Source organism: Prionailurus bengalensis, chromosome A2, assembly GCF_016509475.1.
Source record: "Prionailurus bengalensis isolate Pbe53 chromosome A2, Fcat_Pben_1.1_paternal_pri, whole genome shotgun sequence".
NCBI lineage: Eukaryota > Metazoa > Chordata > Mammalia > Carnivora > Felidae > Prionailurus > Prionailurus bengalensis.
Window position 1 is genome coordinate 109,603,414 of NC_057348.1, and position 20,850 is coordinate 109,624,263.

Below are 20,850 nucleotides of genomic sequence, written 5' to 3' on the forward strand. Positions count from 1 at the left end.
AAGCAAAAAGTAATTTGTATTTAAGAAATTACTGAGGGGGAGGGGTTGCCTGGGTGGCTCAGTTGATTAAGCCTCTGACTCCCGCTAAGATCACGATCTCATAGTTCATGAGCTCTAGGCTCTGCACCAATGGCTTGGAGCCTGGAGCTTGCTTCTGATTCTTTTTCTGCCCCCCTCTCTCTCTGTCCCTCCCCCACCTGCACACACACTGACGCACACGCGGTTTCACAAAAATAAACCATTTAAGCTTTTTTTTTTTTTAATTAATCTGGCTTTTGAGTGGTATGTAGTGGAGGCAGGGGACAGGGTCAATGCTGCAAGCTGTCTAAGGGTGTGTGTATACATGTAAACAGGGATGGAAGATCTATTTTCTGCAGTCAGGATGTTAAAACACTTCACGAGTCCTTAAGACGTTTTTGCATTTGAACCTTTTAAATGGAAAATAATCACATAAAAAAGTGCTTAGAAGAGAGTAAAGCTAGAGAGAAAAGAATCGTAGAGGATGATTTCTCGGAATTTCTCCCTTTACAAAGAACTATACTTTTCTCATCACCAGGGTAGGCTGACTTTCAGGCAGTGTTTGTATTTGTGTGTCATTCACTTAAATACTCAAGTCTAGGTGCAATTATTCATTTCCTCTTATAAACTTTCCATAAAGGAATGCATCTTGCATGTAGATGAATTACAAGATGTTCTACCTCGGCTTGTTCCTTGGGGCAACATTTGCCATTCTTTGCTTTTCAAAGGGTTAAGTCAGGAAACATTACTATTTCTTATTACATGTTGTCAAATAATCCCCATCAATAATATGTGTGGGAATATTTTCTGAGAGGCAGTTGTTCAAAGCACAGGTTTTACTCATGTCGTGGCATCCATTGAGGGGCTTTCCAGACTTCCACATTCTTAGATTGCCACAAGTGCTACAAGTCTACTATTTGGAAGTCATCTATAGTGCTGCTTAAGATTTTCAAATGTTAAAAAGAATAGTGCCTTCACCAAAAAAACCAAAAACCAAAACCACCACCAATGTTTAATATATGTGTTTGTGTATATGTACATGGGCTATTTATCGTGGAGAAGCAATACAAGCTGGAATGTGTGTTCACATAAAAAGATAGTCTGATATTTTACTATGTGGAAAAAAAAACCTTTTTATCTCACATATTCATTCACTTCCCAGTCACCTCAAAGAACATGCTATTGTTTTCAAAGTCCACTTGCAGATCTACAAAAGCTAAGCTTTTAAACTAGGGATTAAGAAGCTAGAAATCAAAAGCCCATGTTATTCTATCTTGACGGTAACGGTCACATTTCATGACCTACCATTTTCAAATATGATCAATGACAGGGAGCCTATTCTGGTGTCAGATCCTGTTTTGGTGGCCTCCAAAATCTCCGTTAGTTGGGAAGAGAAGAAACTAAGTGAATCTCAGAACATAAAACTTCCCATTTCATTAGACGGGTGTGTGGAATAGCCTTAAGGAAAAAGGAAACATTTTTCAACTTCAAATCCCTTTCTGGACACATGTCTTTAGGAGGAAGCTCTAGTGATTGGATCAAAGTGTCATTCTACCCCCCAGCCCCCATCAAAGGACAATAAATACAACTTTCCCAGAGGAAAACTAGTCCAGCCAATTAAGAGACAGGACTTTAGGATATATTGCCAATTACTGTGCTTCTGTAATCTAAGTCCGTGTTTTTAAAATCTAAATAAAAAATTGTCTCTATGTTTCCATTTTAAGATTAATACATGTAAATCAAACAGATCCTTTGAGGCAGAGCTTAAAATCTCAGGCTTAGAGGTCAGGCAGCTTCCATTCAAATCCTGGCTTAACCACTTATCTGCTGAATTACTGGGCAAATCGTTAAATCTCTGTGTCTGTCTTCAACCTTTAAATGGGGATAAAAGCAGAGCTGACTTCAGAGTTCTTAGAAGGATTAATCAAACTACCTCATGCCTAATATGAAGCACAACCCCGTAGACACTCATACATTATCATCACCCAGCAATGATTATTAGTATATTAACTAAGATGACCAGTTATTATGTTCAAAACAATTATTTCACTTTATACTGGCAGGAGTCTAAAACATTGATATACTTCCACGTGTTTTCAGGTATTTGAGTATATGATCCTTGTAGCAGAGCAGATCAAAATCTGTGACCTGTATGCAGCCAGCACTTTCTTTTTCTTCCTTACAGCCCGTTACCCCACAACAATCACAGAGGCACTCAGTCTAACACCTGCACATTCCAACTGAGAAGTTGATTCATTTGTAGAAGCATCTTAAAAAACGTCTCTCTCTCTCTCTCTCTCTCTCTCTCACACACACACACACACACACATTATTCAATAACTACAAAATAGAATTTCAGACACATGAATAAGAACTAGTAACCTGAATGCCAAAATAAAAATCTAACTCAACAGATAGAATAAACGGTGAGACTACAATATCTTTTATTTTTTCCCCTTCTATTTACTTCTTAGGTCATTTTCTCCTAAGGTGGACCTTCAACAAAACCTAGATATAAAATAAATGTTATCATTTTGTTATTTTGCTCTCATATGGAATTCAAAAAATCTACATGGAAGGTCACTAAATTCTACCTAGCTGCAAGAAAGGGAAATGATGAGCAGTCCTCAAGAGCACATCCAGCTTCCTTCCAAAGGGTGCCGCTCACACAGTTGCATACACCCTTCCTGTCGCCCCAGGTGCCGGAGTTGAAAATATCTCAGCACTTGGCAATCTTGAAGATACTCTCTGCGGTGGCTATAAAAAGACTGGTCTTAGCTCCTGTCAATAGGGTAGCACACACTTCTGTATCATTTTACCATGAGGAAGTTTCTGGAGTTGCCACACCCATGACACCTCAACTTCTCTTTTTCGACGTGTGTAAATTTTTTCTACTTCTGTGTCTCAGGAGTAGGTTTCTGGTGGTTCAGTTATTTCCCAGGCTTTTACCTGAATGTGGGCAACCTCAGCAGCAGGGGCTCCTGGAAACATGCTTCACCTGTTTTTCTCAGCATATAGGAGAACCATTGACTGGACTTATGAGGGAAGTGGTTGGTTGCAGAGGTTCCCAAGTTCTTAACTGAGTTAAAAATAACAACTTATATTAATCTTTTGACCATGGCAACGTAAGTACTGAAGTCCCTTTGCTTTCTTTTACCTCAAACAGGAGTTAAGAGAGATGTTGGTTTCTAGGTTCTGGGAAGCCAATAGTTGGGGGTTATTTTTCTTCCTGCCTATTGTCAACATTACTTATAGATTTAATTGTTTTCATTTTATTTACATTAGAATGAGGGAGGGGGGAGGGCGCCTGCAAGTCAGGGAGAGGGGAAGAGGGAGGAGGAGGGAGTCTGTACCTTAGCCTCAAATGGGTATCAATCTTAATCTAACTGTGACACTCACCAGGGCCTATCTGGTGATTAATGCCAAGATCTCCACACAAGGTGATCAGGTGGTGTAAGGGAAGATCATGACTGAACACACACAGGGACCAGTGAAGAAACCTGGCTATAAGGAGCTGGAGATGAAGGGGAAACTGGGTGCATCTGTTTCTGGTCTAGAAAGAGGAGGGTTTCCTCAGCAAAGGCTTTATTCCAGTTTCTTGCCAACAGCTAAGGCAGGAAGTCCAGATCTCACTTAGTATTTGATCTGATATTTATAATTTTTAATTCAAAGAAAATTTTACTACAAAATATGGAGAGGCAACTCTCCTAGCAAAGTTCAGCTTGGCATGAAGCAATCTTTTTCATTAGTGACTGTGGAACAGTCACTAGTGAGCCTGCATCCTGCCCCAGCCATGTGGCTAAAAAAAAAAAAAAAAAAAAAAGAAAAGAAAAAGAAAAAGAAAAAAAAAAAATCAAAAATCAAACCTCAACCTGGTGTTCTAGTGGTGAAGTGGCTTGTAACTCTAGAACCTTCCACTCCAGTTATTCCAAGAGCAGCTTTATTCAAGTTGGCTTTTGTAGCTTCTATAGAATTGGAAAGCTGCCATTAAAAGAAGAGCACCTACCCATTTAATCACTAGTAATTTGAAGCAAATAAGTATGAAGGACAAATGCAATAAAATCAGCAAGTAACAGGATTTTAAGCAATGGAAAAATTCTAAGATGGGATGGGGCATTTTTAGAATAATGACAGTGCTGTCTTCAAAGACAATTGGTTCTTTAACAATTTTTTTTTTAGAAAATTGAGCTGTTGAGACCTATGTCCACTACCCCATTGGACAGAAAAAGGATTGGGAAAATTTCCTTGGTTTGTTATTATTTCTTGGTAGACCTCATTAGGAAAGCAGGCAGTGTGAAAAAGAACATACTACATGTTGGTAATGGCAGGTGCTGAGTTAGTGTGTGTATGTGTCTGTGTGCATGCTTATGTAATAAGAAAAAGGCATCTGATAATGTAAGGAAGAAAAGTGATTAATAAAGCAGATGATAATTTCACAGGCTACAAAAGGAGCAAAGACCTGATGGGAATTTACTTTACTTAGGAATTATGATGTCACTGGTGACCCGACCAAGGGTAGATTCTGTAAAATGCTAAGGGCAAACCCTGGTTACAGGAAGGTGAAGAGTAGACAGAGACTTCCTTTTCCAACAATATTGGCAGAGTAAATATCCTGAAAAATGATCCTGCTGCAAAGCTCCTGAATGTTTGAGTTGGAGAGAGTAAGAGAAACGATCAGAGTCATGAGAGGCCAAAACTTGTGGGAAAAACTAACTCAAAGAGTTGTAAGCAATGAAATCATCTGTTAATTCCAGTAACCTAGAGCTTCGGTTTTGACCTTGACAAACTCAGGTCTGTACTGGTCAAAGAGCTGGATTCCAGTTCTGAGACCTGTAAAGAACCGAATCTTCAGTTAAAGTGTCAATTAGAAAAAAAGAAAATGCCAACAAAATATGCCTTGAATTAAGAAATAAACAAGATGTCCTCTGGTAAGTCTTAAGCCAGAGCTAATCCTCCTATAGGCCAGCGTCCCACATTTCCCTGCCTGCAGTCTGATAGAGACTTCAGCAAACCCAGGCTTAAAGCTTCCCCAAGCGCCTGTCAGAAGAAGGTAATAGTTTTCTCGAGATGAATCAACCATCAAATCAAGCCTCAAAGAATTTCCTCCTGTCAAGTTCCTACCTCATCTCAGAATTTAAAAGTACAAAAGAAAAAAGGCAACAGTGAAAGAGTTTCATCAGAATGTTTCATCACATTCAACAAATCAGACCTAGAAAGAGCTCAGATATTCCAATTGTTACATTTCCAAGATTAGCGTATTTCAAGTAAAACAAAAACAAAAACCTAACAAACAAACAAAAAAACCCAACAACAACAAATAAGGAAGGGGCGCCTGAGTGGCTCAGTCGGTTAAGCCTCAGACTCTTGATTTCTGCTCAGGTCAGGACCTCATGGCTCTCTAGCTCAAGCCCTGTGTTGGGTTCCGTGCTCACAGCACGGAGCCTGCTTGGGATCCCCTCTCTTCCTCTCTTTCTGCTCCTCCCCTGCTCATGCATGCTCACTCATGCTCTCTCAAAAAAATAAACTTCAACAAAATACGATTAAGGACAAAGTGACGTATAAAGAAAAGTGAGCAGTTGAAATAAAAATCCACAATAACTTGGACATATAGAATGAAAATACAGTTAAAGTAAGAATTTGATAGGTGTGCAGGGCACCTGGGTGGCTCACTTAAATATCTAACTCTTGATTTCGGGTTGGGTCACAATCTCACAGTTTGTGGATTCGAGGCCCAGGTCAGGCTCTGCACTGACAGTGTGGACACTGCTTGGGATTCTCTCTCTTTCCCCCTCCCTCCCCCCACCTCTCTCCCTCCCTCTCCCCCTCCCCCTCTCCCTCTCCCTCACACACACACTCTTACAACAAATAAATGAACTTTAAAAAAATAATTTGATAGGTGTGCCACTTACCCTCAGACATGACTGAGGAGAGCAGGAACAAGCTGGAATATGGATCTGAAGCACCTTGCCCCAAGAGAAGACACAGAGATAGAGAAGAAACATGAAAGCAGTTGAGGGACATGAAGCAAAGAATATTAAGATGTAATCTAAGTCAAATCAAAATTCTAAAAACAAAAAGCAGAGAAACAGAAGGGATGAGTGAAACAAAATAAGCTCAGCCTTATGCAAACTAGAGAATACAAATGAAAACACCTTTAAAAAAATCCAGAGAGATGGGGCACCCAGGTGGCTCAGTCAGTTGAGCGTCCGACTTCGGCTCAGGTCATGATCTCACGGTTCCTGAGTTCGAGCCCCACATCAGGTTCTGTGCTAACAGCTCAGTGCCTGGAACCTGGTTTAGATGCTGTGTCTCCCTCTCTCTCTGCCCCATCCCCACTCACACTCTGTCTCTCTCAGTCTTAAAAATAAATAAAACATTAAAAATTTTAAAAAAATCCAGAGAGAAAAACACACTACCTCCAAAGAAACAACTGGAATGATAACTGAATTCCAAACAACAGAAGGCAGAAACTGTAATATAGGATCCCATTTATTAAAACAATTTTATAGCTACATACCTAGAATTATATACTACTATAATATCACTTTAAGAAAATAAAAACAAGAAATTCTAAAATACATACTTCCAGACTAAGAAAAAATCATTTCAGAAAAATTAAGTTCAAGAAGGAAAGGTGAGCAAATAACATAGTAAAAGTGAGTGAACTTAAACAAGTATTAACTTTATAAAATAATACAACATAAATTTAGAGTATATTAGTCTTCTATTGCTATGTTACAAAGTACCACAAACTTCATGGCTTAAAACAACGAGTATTTATTATCTCTAAGTTTCCAAGGATCAGGAGTCTGGATACAACATAGTTGGGTTATATGACCTGGGGTCTCACATGACTGCAGTCAAGGCATAAATGAGCTGTTCTCATATGGAAGGGCTACTGAAAAAGGATCCATTTCAAGTTCATTCATATTATTAGCAAAACTAATTTCCTTGAGGCTCTACAACTGATGACCCAGACCTTTTCTTGGCTGTTAGCGGGAGTCCACTTTGTTTCATAGAACCTCCCACAAATGACATCTAACTTCAAGTTATTAAGGACAATCTCTCCAGTATGTAAATAATGGACATATCATCCCATCACCCTGGCCATATAATGTAATCAAGGTAGTGACATCCCACTATTTTTGCTATGTTCTATTGGTTAGAAGCAAGTCACAAGCTCTCCCCAAACTCAAGGGGAGAAAATTATGCAAGGACATGACATACCTTAGGGTATTTTCAGCAAGAGAGTTCTAAAAATAATAACCAAGGGAGAAATCAAACAACTAGTTAGTCACAAAGAGCATGATCAGAGTTAAAATGTGCTGAAGTCAAATGAAGATGCAGATTAATTCTAAACTGCATTAAGCATAAATAGCACAAAACAAGAGAGTAAAAATAAAAGTAAAATATAAACCTACATTTTTCAATGAAAGGGTAAACTAAAGTTAATGTGGCTATACTAATAGCAGATAAAATAGATAAAACTGAACTTAAGGTAAAAAACCTGGTTTCAGGGGCGCCTGGGTGGCGCAGTCGGTTAAGCGTCCGACTTCAGCCAGGTCACGATCTCGCGGTCCGGGAGTTCGAGCCCCGCGTCGGGCTCTGGGCTGATGGCTCAGAGCCTGGAGCCTGTTTCTGATTCTGTGTCTCCCTCTCTCTCTGCCCCTCCCCCGTTCATGCTCTGTCTCTCTCTGTCCCAAAAATAAATAAACGTTGAAAAAAAAAAAAAACCTGGTTTCAGTTAGTGGGTTACTACCTAATGATAAAGAAATTGCACGCACCAAATTTCACAATTCCAAATGTTCACAGTAAAAATTAGCAGAGAGAGATCCATAAGTCATAGTGAGTGATTTTTGAGATATATTGGTTGGCAAGTGATAGATCCATTAGTTTCCCCCTCCCCTCAAAAAAAAACCCAGTAAGATATAGAAGACTTTGAGAACACAATTAACAGGTTTTCATTGTATTATGTAGAATAAAATACAAAACAATTAGAGAAAAACCTTATTTTCAAGCATTCATGATACTGACTATATAGAGAAGCCATGCAATAGTTATGAAACAAATATCAAAGATTTAACATGAATCACATTCTAGAACTACAACAAAATTAAGTTTGAAGTCCTTAAGAAGATTATGAAAAGATTCATGTTTAGGAATTTGAAAACACTTCCAAATAACACAAAGCAATCAATAAATATTAGAAAGTTTTATAATTATAAAACAATTTATGTATCAAAAAATGTAGAATATAGATATTTCACAGAAAGCAATTTATAGCCTTACATAGTAAGGCTTTTGTATTAGAAAAGCTAAAAATAAATTAAGCATACATCTTGGTTTAGAAAAATATTAACAAAAATCCCAAACATAGGAGGTGATAAAGACAGACCCCAAAATTAATAAAGCAAAAAATAAAGATACAATAAGGAGATCAACAAAACTATATCTGTTCTTTGAACACAAATACAGATGTTTCAGAGAAATTGATCAAGAAGAAAGGGGAAATATATAAATAATGCTGGCGAAGCTTCCGAACTAACAAAAACTGGAATGATAGCAAAATGTTGCACACAATACATTGAAAACTTAGATGAAATGGGCACATTTCCAGAAAATTATATCCATATCCAAAAATGGATATATGAAAGAACTAGTAGATCTGTGCCATACTGTAATCATTGAAAAAATTCTACTGCGATCTCTCATAAAACATCCCATGTCCCACGTCCCCAGGGTGACAACAAATTCTACCAGATATATAAAGAACAAGTAATTCCAATGATCACATACGTTCTTCCAGAAACTAAACATGATGAGACACTTCTTTTTTACTTGTTTGATGAGATTATAATTTTGATTCCAAAACCCAGTAAGCAAAGTCTCAAAAGAAAAATTATAGGTTCAGTCTTTATTATAAACACAGATGCAGAAATCCTGTGACAAATTGGCAAACCAAATCCAACAATATATTAAAAAACACACTAAGTTGACTTTCTTCAAAATATAAGCTAGTCAACATTTTTGAAGTTAATTTATATTAATAACAATAACTGTAAAAACTCATAAAATCATGTCACTTTTTTGCAAGTAAGACAGATAGTGTTCATTCATATTAGAAATTCTCAGCAAACTTGAGTTTAAGGAAACTTTCCCAACTGGCAAAGAGTGTGTATCAACTTTTCATAAGAAACATCATAGTCTTTGGTAAAATGGTAAAATCATTCTCTTCCAAAAGAGGAATAAAATAAAGATACTCACTATCACCACATATATTTAACATTGAACTAAGGATCTTAGAAAGCACATGAAAACAAGAAAATTCAATAAAATATGTAAGAATAAAAAAGAATGGAAAAAAAACCTCATTATTTGCAGGTATGACTATCTCCATTAAAAACCCAAAGAAAGGTACAAACTATATAAATTAGTAAAAGAGCTTAATTCAACAACTATAAATAATCAATACACAAAACTTAAACAGAAAATACAATTTGTAAAATTAAACATACATATTTTTGTAGTAGCTTTTAAAAGACGTATGTTAAGAAATATGTATTCATAAATAAAAGATTCAATATTTTAAAGATGTCAGTTATCCCCAAATTGATATACTGAGTCCATGAAATTTCTTCCAAATTCTACAATGGATTTTCCTTGAAGTTTAAAAGCCTGATTTGACAATTTAAGTGGAAGGATTAGAGTCAAGAAAACTGAAACCAAGCATGGAGACATGCCCTTACAGATATCATGGTTTCTTTGGTGCAGAAATAGATCAGCTGAAGTGAAGAGCAGGCGCTGAATTAAACCAAAGTTTCCTTATAAGGAAACTTGGTGTAGGCCAGTTTTGACAACGCGATATGTGAGCAAAAGAGGAACGACTCAATAGGTAGTGCCCTGGAAATGGGTATCCATATCTATTTTTTTAATGAAAATGGATTCCTACCTCCTATCTCACTTAAAAATCAGTTCTAAATGGATTTAAAAATTAAGCGTCAAAGTCCAAACTTAAAACTTTTTGCATAACCAAACGGAAATAGATCTCCGTTATCGTGGTGTAGCGAAGGATTTAACAACAACAGCAACAACAAAAAAACTGAAGAAAACAATTAGTGAATTTGACTCTATTAACATTAAGAACACCATCGTGTTCATCAAAAGACAGGCTAAAAACCTAAAAACGAGGAGGAAAGATGTGCCACAATTGGAAAGATGGGTTTGCCAGCTCTATCACTGAAAAATTAGCATTCAAAATTTACAGTTAATACTTACCAAATAATTTTTTAGGTAGAAAACGGGGAACATAAATACACAAATAGCCAATTAAAATATGAAAAGTACACAATCTCATTACTAAACAGAAAAATAAACAAGCAAACAAAAAAACCGAACCAGAAAAGCCAATTCTGCACATTAGGAGTTTGGACAATGCCCCATCCTAAAGACAAGTACAAAGCTGAAAAGAATGAAACATTAACAATCTTTCTTGGGTCCAGAGAAAAGTTGAGAGCAAAGAGAACGTTGTGCCCCAGATCGGAGGGAAAGGACAAGAAAGGGTGTTGCCACTTACCTGAGCAGATTCACTCGTGGAAAGCACGCTGGGAACCAGGAACACGCTAAGAAAAAGCCTGGCCTGTCCTGACAAGTTGCTTGACATCAGTGTGGACAACTCTGAGAGTTAAAGACTCCACAGGAACCTAGCCATGGGAGGCCACAATACTTTAAGTTTTGCTTCTGAGACCTCTACCAGGTTCCCACAATAAATATCAGAGAAAAATGGTGCTCTGGCAGGGGGAGGGGAAAAGGAAGCATTTTAAAATAAACCGAATCATCTGTGTTGTTCTTAAACAAGGACTGACTTCAGGAGAAACTAGTTGATGGGAGCTTAACTGGCCGGGATATTATCAGAGCCCAATGGACCTGGGCAGGGAGGTAAATCCTAACTCCAGTCGGCTGTAGTCATCCTGTCCCACCTAAGTGGGGGAGAAGAAAAACAAAAACACTTGTGAAGTTCACAGTCCAGAGACATAAGATCACCAAAACAGTGAAACCTAGTCACTCAACAATAAGAAAACAAACAACCATTTAAGATGGGCCAAAGGTTTTAAGGTATTTACCCGAATAAGTTGAAAACTTATTTCCACACAAAAACCTGCATGTAGGTATTTATAGCAGCTTTGTTCATAATTGCCCAAACTCGAATGCAACCAAAATATCCTTCAGTAGGTAAATGGATAAACTGAAGTACATCCAGATAATGGAATATTAACACTAAAAAGAAATGGTCAAGCCATGAAAAACATGGAGGAAACTTAAATGCATATTACTGACTGAAAAAGGCCAATCCGAAAGGCTACATATTATAAGATTCCAACTATATGACATTCTGGAAAAGGCAAAACTATGGAGAACGTAAAAAGATTGGCAGTTGCCAGGGGTTGGGAAAAAGAAGGGTCAAATAGGCAGAGAACAGTAGGTTTTCAGGACAGCAAAAACACTCTCATGTCACCCTAACGATGGATACGTGTCGTCATTTGTCCAGATCCAGAGAATATGCAACACCAAGAATGAACCATAGTGTAAACTACAGACTTTGGGTGACTGGCATGTGTCAGGGTAGGTCCAAGATTGATAACAAATGTGCCATTCTGGTGGGGTATATTAATAAAAGGGGAGAGTATGCAAGTGTGGGTATAGGGAGTATATGAGAAATCTCTGTACCTTCCCCTCAGTTTTGCTGTAAACCTAAAACTGCTCTAAAAAAATAAAGTCTTAGTAAAAAGTTTTTTTTTTTTTTTTTTTTTTAAAACAAGGGATGCCTGGGTGGCTCAATCAGTTCAACACCTGACTCTTGATTTTGTCTCAGGTGGTGATATCATGGTTCGTGAGTTTAAGCCCCACATTGGACTCTTGTGCTGACCATGGAATTTGCTTGGGATTTTCTCTCTCTCTCTCTCTCTCTCTCTCTCTCTCTCTTTCTCTCTCTCTGACTCTTCCCCTGCTCTCTCTCTTTCTCTCTCAACAATAAATAAACATTAAAAAAATCTTTAAAAAGCTTTTTTAAAACAATGAAATATAATTTTATATCTAACAGATTTGCAATTTTTTCGTTATACCATGTGATGTTAAGAATGTGAAACAATGGACCTTTTAAACATTGATGATGTTGATACTAACTGGAACAATAAATCTGCAAGATAATTTTACCTTATGTAGTAAATATAGATATGTCCTGGCCTAGAAAATTTCTCACACGTGGCATAAGAAGACATGTGCAAGAATGTTTACAACAGAACTTTCTGTGTAGAATAAACCACAGTAAATACTTGAAATCAAATATTTTTAAACTACGGAACCATAATGTCCTGTGGTTCAATAGAATAATAGTGACGACTGGAAACATCTATTTATAGTAAATTCCTGTGCTATAACACATTATGAACCACAACTTCTCTGCTTAGCAATATAGATACATTGCACAAACCTAGTGTGGAATAAAAACAACAAACAAACGAAGCAAGTCATAGAAGAATACAAACAGTATTATAGATATGATATAAAATCAAAACATATAAAATGAAATTGTATTATTGAGGTCTATATAAATTATAGAGAAGCAAATGAAAAAGAGCAAAAATTCATGATTGCTTTGTAGGGGAAGGGGTTGGATTCAGAAGGGAAATACAAGCTTATTTTTTTTAAGGTTTATTTATTTTTGTGAGAGACAGCAAGCAGGGGAGGGGCAGAGAGAGAGGGTGTCAGAGGATCCCAAGCCGGCTCCCCACCATCAGTGCAGAGCCCGAGGTCGGGCTTTAACTCACAAACCATGAGATCATGACCTGAGCCGAAGTCAGACGCTTAACGGACTAACTCACCCAGGCACCCCACAAGCTTATTTTAAAAGCACTGATAATATTCTATATCCTAAGCTGAACTCTGGACACATTTTAATTACCATTTACATCTTATATATACATATCATTTTACACATGTAAAATATTTTTTAATACAAACTGATAAAGCATAGGTGAGGAAGTGGAAGCTAAGAGCACCTTTTTTTTTTTTTTTGTGGACCCTTAGGTATGAGAGAGGGAGAAGGGGAAGAAATAGGTGGAGCAGGAACCAGAAACAGAAAGGAGTATGGTTTTTTAGTCGAAAGTAACTTAACTACGTTAATCTGTTGAAAATGAGAGGCTGGTATGAAGAGAGAAAAAGGTGATGGATGAATCAGGTAAGTGAGGATATAGGCAGAAATGAGAACCAGATAAAGGTTAGAGAGAGACTAGCTTTCGCCAGAGGTGGGTGTCTCTCTTCCCAATGAAATGGAAGGGGATAGTTTGTGATACATGCAGATCTTGGCTGAAGGAGGTCAAGAAGTCAAAGTGGTGCTGGTCTGATGGTCAGTGTTTTCTTATGATTGTGAATTTCAGCCATCAGGTGAAAGTGATAAAATACCAAGGGCATCAAGGAGATTGGCTGGTAGGAGATTAAAGTGATTTCTATGAGGCTGAGAAAGAGAAAGCTAAGCTTCATGTTTTCTTCAGCAGGTGCTTGTGTCAGGCACACTCGGTCTCAAGGGGATGAATTAATAACCCTTTGGGTTTAGGCAGACACAAGTCAAGAAAAGATAAGACAAGCTGGAAGGATAGAATGAAAATGGGGAGTAACACGGTGGTGGTCTTGATGTGGTCAAAGAACTGGAGCACTGAAAAGAAGGGATTGAGAGAAATAGGGATTGAGAGAATAGGAGAAGGGATTGCTGAAAGCAGTTTAAGAATCCAGAACAGGCAAATAAGAGGGTGCTGGTAAGTTCCAGGTGGGAGGGACCAGGCAGTGCTGGTCCCTGGAATTGAAAAGATCAGGGAACTGCACAGAAAGTTTGTTAGTTCAGGCTGTCTGCATTGACATTGAAACCGGCTAGGAAATTGGTGGCAAGAAAGAAGATGATCAGAGTGCTGAGGTCCTTGATAAACGTGGAGCGGTGACAAGGGTGTCGATGAACAACAGCAAGGAGGGTACAGGAAGGTCGTAACTAGAAGGCAGGAGTCCCAAAGTGAAGGAGGTTTTTTTCTCTGGGGAATGAGAATACATGGTTTGAGTCTGAGGAATGAGAATGAATGAATAGGGTTGTGAAGCTCAGAGGGTCTAATAACCAACCACTTGTGTATGCGATGCACACCCTGTGGGAGAATAAATGGACTTCCTTTGAAGATAAAGAGGATCCCCAGGCCCAGCTCTAGCATGTGGCAGCACAGCCCCTGCCTTCACTCTTATCTTCAATTTAAAAAGTGTTGTCCTAGCAATCCTTCCCCTGCTGATCTGTATCTGGGCTTTGCACTTATCTGAATTAATCTGCCACCTAACGATTCACTGTAATGCTTAGCTATACGTCTGTCTTAGCCAATAGACTGCACTCTGCTTAAAGGAAAAGCATGTAATATTTACCTTGACGTCCACAATATTTAGCAGAGTGTCCAGGATATAAAAGATGCTCAACGAGTGTTCACCGAATAAGTGAATGGATTGTGTGTTTGTATTGTGGACGAGTTTGTGTGTGTGCACTTCTTGCAAGAGTTGCTCGAAATGAAATAAAGTTGCCCCAGAGGGCAGTTATAAAGTCTAATCACCTGAGAGGGTTTGGGGTGAGAAATATGTGACTCTGGAACTCAGGAAAAGTCAGGAGAAAAATAATGACCATTATGGAAATGATAAAACCATCACAGTAACTTTGTGAATAGCAGAGAGGGGAAATGCTAAAAGAGCTCCCACTGGTATCGTATGAAATTAATAATGATCTAAATACCTCCTATGAAGTTCTTCATTAAAAACACACTTCCATAATCTAAGTACTGTAGATTCTGAATTCAACAAAGGGAGCCTTGTTCTACAGTGTTTGAAATTAGACTTCTATGAAATCAAGTTTATCTTTAGAAGTAGGTTTAAGAAAACTGAAAAGATTGGTAATAGCAAAGTAAATATGGAACAGATGTTGCCTCAAGGAGGTCCTGGATAAATTTGTATTTTGATATGATGCTAATGAAAAAGGGTGGTGTCATTGGTATGATTTTTGAAAAATGTATACATTTTCTTCCTAATCTGCAGTGTGTAAAATTTCATGAGAGGCTGAACAATTTTAATAAGTATTAAGTGGGCTTTGATTTTAGATTTAATAGGTCATATATTTTACAAAAACTACCAGATGAGATTTTAGAAGTACAAATCTTCCTCTTTGTTCAAAGGAAGACTTTCTCTTGGAACAATCTGTTCTAGTCCTCATAATTACGTTTTCCTGGGAGATGGGCCTAAAGAGATAAAAAATAATAACCTAATAGTACATATGATGTGTGTAAACGGTAAGGTATTCCCTGATGTCATTACAATATTGGTGTGCTAGATATCCTGTAAAGATTTAAAGGTAAAATAACAATAAATAGAATATGCCCATTCTCTAATACTTACAAGATTTATGAAATTTTAGAAATTAAAAAAAAACCCTTTGATATTTTATTTCAATATCCTAACCTTGTTGTATGAAAAAACAAAGGGAGATTAATGATGAATGGCAGAACTGGGACAAAGGTCAGATCTTCTGCATTTCAGGACTATACTTTCTCCCCTTCTCTTTTGCCTTGTGCAGTAGTTCCCCTCATATTTGGTTTTAGTTTTTGAGGTTTCAGTTACCCACAGTCAACCATGGTCTGGAAGCAGATGACGTCTGACTTATCATCAGAAGATCGATACTAGCTTAACGTTAAGTCACAATGCCTACCTCATTCACCTCACTTCACTTTATCATATAGGCACCTTATCATCCCACATCATCACAAGAAGAAGGATTAGTACAGTATAATAAGGTACTTTGAGACAGCGAGAGAGACAGAGAGAGAGAGAGAGAGACCACATCCGCAGAACTTTTATTACAGTATACTGTTATAATTGTTCTATTTTTATTATTACTTATTGTTGTTAATCTCTCACCAAAACTAATTTATAAATTAAACTTTGTCATAGGTATGTATGTATAAATTCATAGTAATTATATAATCATATATAATATATGATAATCTATATAGTAATTATATAATAGTTATATAATTATATAATTATATATAATAATTATATATAGTAATTATATAATCATATATAATATATGAAAATATATATCATATAATATATAATATACTACTGTAGTCAGAAACTGTTTTCATTATACTTACATTTGATATCTATATGAAAACGCCTTGGCTTTTACACACAAGCAAAGTGATATTTTAAAATTAAAGTTGAATTTTTGTATACTGATTTGGACTTTAATAGAACTAACAAGAATGAAGGAAAGACAGTTCCAGGTGGAAAATTATTTCATTAGAGAAAGAGGATCCACAAGAAATCCTATCAGCCAAGACTTAGAACTAAGCAGAGACTTGATATTCATAAATGTTCTCCAATAAAATATCTAATAGATATGCCCCTTTTCTAAAAGCTATCACAAAATTTTCATAATAAAGAGATTCGTCTGTGCAAAGATATTCCACTACTATAACCTATTTAAAGGACTAAATGCTGAACCATGGGGCCCAAAGTTATACAGAACCAGAATTGACTAATTAGAGACCCTCTTCAGGTTCAAACGGCTGGATGTTTAAATAGAGGCTTGGCTAAAGCCTATCTATTGTTCTGACTTCCGCTAATGGCTACATAAACCTGGAAATTTCTTTCTCCCTTCCTCCCCCAATTAAACATCTGCTAGGGTTGAAAGCAGAATCTAGAATGTCAAACCCACAGAAATGTTATGGTTTGGGCACATTTAATCTTGGTAAACTGTTAAAAAGATCTGAGTAGGTATTTGGTTTTGTTTGGGACTAACAGCAGACTCCAAGGCAGAAAAACTCATCAAGAAGTTTAATAGCCACTTCAAATAAATGTTGGCTTAAAGAAAAAATGTAAAAGCCATACTTACAAAAATATATCAGATGATATATATACATATATATATATATATTTATATACACAAACATAATATTTTCTACCATTGAAATTTAGGAAAGCTGAAGAAAGTATCCAATTTGGCCCTCAAGTATTATTTTTTATTTGGATATTCCTATCTTCTTAGAAAGAAGATAAAATTTAGTCACTTCTCAGATGGTACCTACACTTGTGTTGAGCACAGCATTATGTGTAGACTTGTCAGGGCGCCTGGGTGGCTCAGTCGGTTAAGCGGCCGACTTCGGCTCAGGTCATGAGCTCGCCGTCCGTGAGTTCAAGCCCCGCGTAGGGCTCTGTGCTGACAGCTCAGAGCCTGGAGCCTGTTTCAGATTCTGTGTCTCCCTCTCTCTGACACCCCGTTCATGCTCTGTCTCTCTCTGTCTCAAAAATAAATAAACGTTAAAAAAAATTAAAAAAAATAGACTTGTCAAATCACTGTTGTACACTTAAAACTAATATAAACATTGTGTATCAACTGTACTTCAATGAAAATAAAATGAATAAGAATACCAAAGGATATACTACAGTAGAGCACACAAAGATTTTTTTACAATATCATTAACAATAGAAAAAATTGGAAACAATGATATAGAAATGATTACATAAGTTATGATTTGGCTAACAATAAAAAAGTTTAGTTGATTCTTTCAGCAAAAAGAAACTTCTAGTCTAATTTTTGCTCCTCAATCTCCTTCCTAGTGCAGGAATAATAATTAATCTGTTCTAAGCACATAGCTATATTGCTTTCCTCTCTACTTCTTATTTAAAGTAATTTGTAAGAATTTGGTTTCAAGAAAATTATCTCCAGTCTCTTATCCAATAAGAGTCACTAAGTCATTTATTATGTACTCAGTGACTCTGTGGTAGGGCAAAGTGTATTTTGTATCTTGAGAAGTATATAAAACATAGGCAGAAATCTTGATATCCGTAGTATTTTCCATAGAGTTTTATATCAATTGGCTGATCAACCTCTTGTGGATAAAGTAATGGGCAAAACTTCAGAGCAAATCTCACTGGAATGTTGAGTTTCCTGAGATGATACCTTATTCATTGCTGTAACCTAACTATAAAGAGCCAGACACACAGTTGTGCTCATTTAACAGCAAATGTGGAAGGAATGAAGCCTTCCTACAATTAAGAATCGTGATATCATCTTCAGATGACTGTTTCTAGGAAGCACTGGCTCACAAACATTCTGTCTTCCCTTCTTTTATCTTCCTTACATATTATGAGCCACATGATGAAGATTGACAGAAGCTAAATTTGCTATTCTGTAATGGATTATTGATCCTAAAATGATTTTTTCTCCTACAAGAAAAATTACAAATTCATTTTTTCTTGTTTTTAAGAATATAACCAAGTTCTGCATTTATTGTTTACTTTTCAACAGAGTGTGCTTTGTAGTTAATATCACCTTTGGCCACCCTGTCAATGCTACTGTATTCATTTCACCCAAGAGGAGGTACATGCCTGCCTTGATTTTTCCTGTGGGTTGTCAGTTTCTATTTTTTCTTCCACTGAAAAGAGCCAATATTACTCAAAAAAGTAGACACTTGGACTGGCTGATCCAATGTGTTTTTTTCAAATCCATTTCTCCCCTGCCTCTCAGGGGTGAGTGACGGTAAGGATAGTAGGAGTTAAAACTCAATTTCCCAGCCTCTCTTTCAGCTATGAGTGGTCATGTGACACAGTTTTAGCCAATGAGATGCAAAACTAATAGCTCCTAATGCTGTCTTTCCTTGCCCCTTTCTTCCTGCCTGGAGCATGGATGGTAGAGTGACCACCCTGCAAACTTGAAGATTAAAATCTTATGCTAGGAATGGCAAAGAAGAAAGCTGTAACAAGCCTAAAACATGTACCACATTGTGAAACCCACCGCACCAGCCCTGGAGGACCTACCTGAACTTCGTTTTATGTTAGAAAAATTAATCTCTTTCACTGTAATTTTGGTTTTATATTGTTAAACACGATCCTAACGGATACACTGGAAAAATGTATTTTGGGTATATAGGTCAATAACGTTAGGATGATTTCCAAAAAATAAATATTTACAAATGATTTATTTATCTCTGATACAAAAGACAACAGAGAAAATGTCTCATTAAGATGATTTTTTAAAACAAGGCAGTTTCTTTTGTTTTGTTGAATGTACGTACCAGAAAACTGATAGTAATTCTCATTCATTTAAAGCAATACCTCAGGGGGCCTCTAAACTCATGGCTTTATAAACCCAACTCGGGGATTTATTGAGAATAACTTAATTGAATTATGTTACATGTTTCTGCACTTAATCTATTGGGATATGTTATTTTTACTGAAATATATAAAGAAAATTTTACCTTATATTCAAATGTGACTGAAAAGGTATTATAATAATAGCCTCTAAAAAGTTCATTGCAGTATAGAATCTGAAACTGTCAGCACACTCTACTTCATTAGCTTAAAGTCCGTTGGTCTCTGTTGCGCTTTGAATGGATCTTTTGCCCGTGCATCACTTTGTAACATCATGCACGGGTTATATGTAAAATGTTGGTTCGGTGACTTACATTGCTTTTCTAAATGTGCACCCATTTCATCATGTAACATAGAAAAAAATCATATTCAATAATACTAAATTCATTACATAGAACAGTCACTAGGTATCGGGAAGCTGTTAAACTTACAGTGATGGATACGTTTCTCAAAATTCTTTCACCAGAAAGCTCAGATTTTATCACTGACTAAAACACTGCCAGTTGTTTTCCTAGAAGGAACAAGCTCACTTTGATCATTTTCAAGGGAATGTCTATCAAATATACAGCTCTGAATGACCAAAGCTCTTTGTCAGTCATCCTTTCTTTTTTTAAATGTTTATTTATTTTTGAGCGAGAGACAGGGGCAGAAGGACAGGGAGACACAGAATCTGAAGCAGGCTCCAGGCTCCCAGCTGTGAGCACGGAGCCTGACGCGGGGCTCCAACCTAAGGTGGCTGAGATCATGACCCGAGCCAAAATCTGACTGAACCACCCAGGTGCCCCAAGTCTTCCTTTCAAGTAAGAAGGGTGTCCCATGAAAAAAGTGACAATTCAGCTTTGAATTCAGTCTATAGCACTTGTGCTGTTATGCTTGTTTGTCCTTAAGGCAGTCATCATACTTGGTATGCTTCAGGTTCATTTCCTATTGTGTCATAGAGAATATTAAAAACACATGTACTCAGGACTGATAATAAAATAATTTTTACTGCTTCCTCAAGGACATTCTAAAGTAAATATTTTTGTCTTTTTGTTTTTTTTGTTTTTTACAGTGAGTATGTGATGGCAAAGAAAACAGTGACAACTGGTACAGTTTGGTGTCACCTCCCTGATGCATGATAACGGCACCAGAAGTTTATCCACTATTGTTTTTGTATCATTGGTACACGCGTCAATACAATGTAAAAAGCAAATAATGTCTTAGTATTATTATAAAAATACTTTTGAATTCAGGAACTGCCAGGGATACACACTGAACTGCAGTTTTTTTTAACGTTTATTTATTTTTGAGACAGAGAGAGACAGAGCATGAACGAGGGAGGGTCAGAGAGAGGGACACACAGAATCTGAAACAGGCTCCAGGCCCTGAGCTGTCAGCACAGAGCCCAACGCCGGGTTCGAACTCACGGACCGCGAGCTCATGACCTGAGCTGAAGTCGGACGCTCAACCCACTGAGCCACCCAGGCGCCCCTACACACCGCATTTTGAGTACCAATGCCATATAGAATATTAGATGGACCAATAATGAAACCAAAAATACAAAATATATCAAGAAAAGCCATTGCCACAGGAACCCAAGTTATTCACAGCAAGGGACACTGGTTCATAAAG